The following is a 3,035-nucleotide window of genomic DNA, read 5'->3' as shown; positions in this document are numbered from 1 at the left end:
ATATATATATATATACGTACTTACGTATATAATATGGAGTTGCATAATTGAGATAAGCTGCTGCTACAGACTAGCTAAATTCTCATAGTTAAGACGTTTGTACCACATGTCACCAAGACAACTAAGTAGGAGCACCAATGCATAAGATTGTAATTATACCAACAGATATGCCATTTCGATTTAGAAGACTTCATTTTCCAGAACACCTAAGTTTTATCTTGTCAGTCAATAAATCTCAACAGCAAACAACGGCAGTTGCTGGACTACATCTTGAAGAGTACTACATTGCTAATGCCCACCTAAGAACGATGCTTAATTTGTATTACGTATTGTGAGGTGTACACTCGACAATTTTTACAGTTCCCCATCATATCAAGCCGAGTCTCATCACAGCTCTTAATATCCTTTCTTCATCGTTGTTTGTGCATGTCTGTGTGAGTGCATGTGTATATAAGCCATCTCTGTATTTTTTTAATGGCGTTTAATTCAAGTGATTTCTGCATAGTAGCCATATACCTATCATTCAGCAGGAGACCATCAACGAAAGAATTCGTGTAATTAATGATTTTAATCTTTTAAAAATACTTTTCCTTTCTTTCAGCTAAACCACTTCTAATATGTACTTCCTTAAACTACATGCCTCTACTTCTGCACAACCTTCTACTTTTATCAGTTCTTGCCCTGCACTCTTTCTGTTGAAATATAATCTGCCAATATGCTGGAAGGTGTAAGGTTCTGAAGATTGTCAGCAATTTCTTTGTTTTTCTGTGAGTTCTCAGTACCTTCCTTTGTCCATTTGAGTATTCTGGCACTGTATTTGATGGCATATACCTCGTGTACCTTTTATTTGGATTTTAGTAGTTACCAGCTTTATTTTGTCCTTCATTGTTCTAACATTTTTGCCATCAAATTCCAGGTATTCATGCACACTATCTGTATCAATCTCACCTATATGTGCAGTAGATTTATTCCGTCACTTTTATAGTATTCTCTTCCTTCCTATATCGTATATGTGAGTCAAATATAACATTGTAAAACAATGATACGAGTGTGATACGTGTACCTCAAACATAACAGTTGGTCATGAAGTTTACAACTTTCTTGTTTGCATACACATTTTCAATTACATTATTCATCAGAAATTTGTTCAGCATCATGTATGTTAGTATTTGTTAAATGTAAGAAGTAAAATTCCTATAGAGCAGAGGCTTATATTCTCCTCTACATACGATACGCAACAAAAACGAATTAATAGAGTGAACAGTAAACTGGTCAATAATAGATACATAAATAATTTAGTACACAAGTCTTTTGAACAATAATATAAAATATAAACTTACATACACTGAGTACTATTGCTTATATGTTAGAGCAGCAGCCTTTAAGCATAGTTTGAAAACTCTTATACTGATGCCAATACATTGTTTAGGTAGCTTACTTCCCAGATCTTTGCAGATTGCAAAACTATCACCATGTATGTCGCTCTGCTCTCAACGGTTTTTCCAATCAAATAATCATATATCCACCATCATATTCCTTGTGTTGCCCTTCATCTACTAAAATGTCGTGATGAAGCGTACCAATTCTCTAGAAACGAGTGGCAATTCTGAACGAAGACTTTTCGCTTGACATTAAGAGCCTGGATGTTTTAAGATGCAAAATTTATTACGTATTGCAGATATTCAGACGGAGAAACCGAAAAGCGTTATGTTTGAGACATCTTCTTACAGTCTTTGTTCAAATAAAAGTGATCAGAGAGAGTCGATAAAAACAATTAGAGGTACCAAACTGTTGCAACCATCATCTGCCTCCACGGCCGATGAAGGTGCGTGATCCTCTTTCACCTATTCCCTTGGTCTTTACATTTCATTGTAAACCCTGACAAGTGAAGTTGTTAAAACTTGTCTTTCGTGCCGCCTGGAATGTCAAGAGGAAGGGGGTGACGTAATGTCGTTTTCTACTGGTACATTCCACAAAGTGTACTAGTGTACTACTTCGTAACGAAAGATGTAAATACACGTATACACATACATAAACGTTCAAACAAGCATGTACATACCAGGTACACACGCATACACCCACTCTCGCAAAACACACACACGTACGTTTGTATGTATGTATGTATGTATGTATGTATGTATGTACATATATCTATATAAGTATATATGTATGTGTGTGTGTGTATAGGCAAATAAAAAATTAAATTAAAAATAAGAATACAAACAACAAAAGCCAAAAGGATGTACATGGTGAATGTATTAGGTTGCCGTTCAGTTTAAGAGAAAAAGATGTGACGTTTCGAGCATGGCTCATCATCAGAAAGAAGAAAGAGGAATCATTCGGAGAGAGGGAAAAGAATAGTCTGGGAAAAGCACGTGTATGGGCACATGATTGAAATGAGAGGCCACGCTACCCTGTCGCCTCTCACTGCAACACAACAGATAGTTCCATCATACACTGAACAGTGTGCGACATTTCTGCACTTCATGGATCCACATATTAAAGAAAAAAAAACGGGGGTAACAACACTGCGTATTCGAACTTGCTACTACATCACCGACACATTTAAAGGAACGTTTTCATTTTAATCATACACCTCCTTTAGTTCAGTAAGCCCTTTTTTACACTTCAACTCCACCCTCACCTCGATTTTTCCTTTCACCTCACTCTCAACTTTGCTCATTTTTTCCTGCTCCTCATCATCCTCCGCCTCTTTCCCCTCTTTCTGTTCCTCTTTCATTCTACTTCTTTCGCCCAGTTTTTCTCTCCAACCTTGTCCTGTCCTCGTATGAAGCTCCTGCGGTCCTGCGATCTTTATCATTTGCACTTCTGATTTTCTAACTTAGAAGGCGTAAAATTTTACTGTTGCTCTGTAATTTCTCCTCTGTCAACTTTCCCCTGAACAAAAACTTCAAAACATTGGATTTTCACTCTTCACAACAAGTTCACTATATACTTTTTGTCAATTTACGAAAAAATACAAGTATTGCTGACGCAGACCAACAGCAGTCTCTTTGGAGTTTGTTTATGTATAT

The sequence above is a fragment of the Octopus bimaculoides genome, chromosome 7, assembly GCF_001194135.2.
Source record: "Octopus bimaculoides isolate UCB-OBI-ISO-001 chromosome 7, ASM119413v2, whole genome shotgun sequence".
NCBI classification, from domain to species: domain Eukaryota; kingdom Metazoa; phylum Mollusca; class Cephalopoda; order Octopoda; family Octopodidae; genus Octopus; species Octopus bimaculoides.
The sequence above is the reverse complement of the archived record's forward strand: the minus strand, read 5'-3'. Positions refer to the sequence as shown.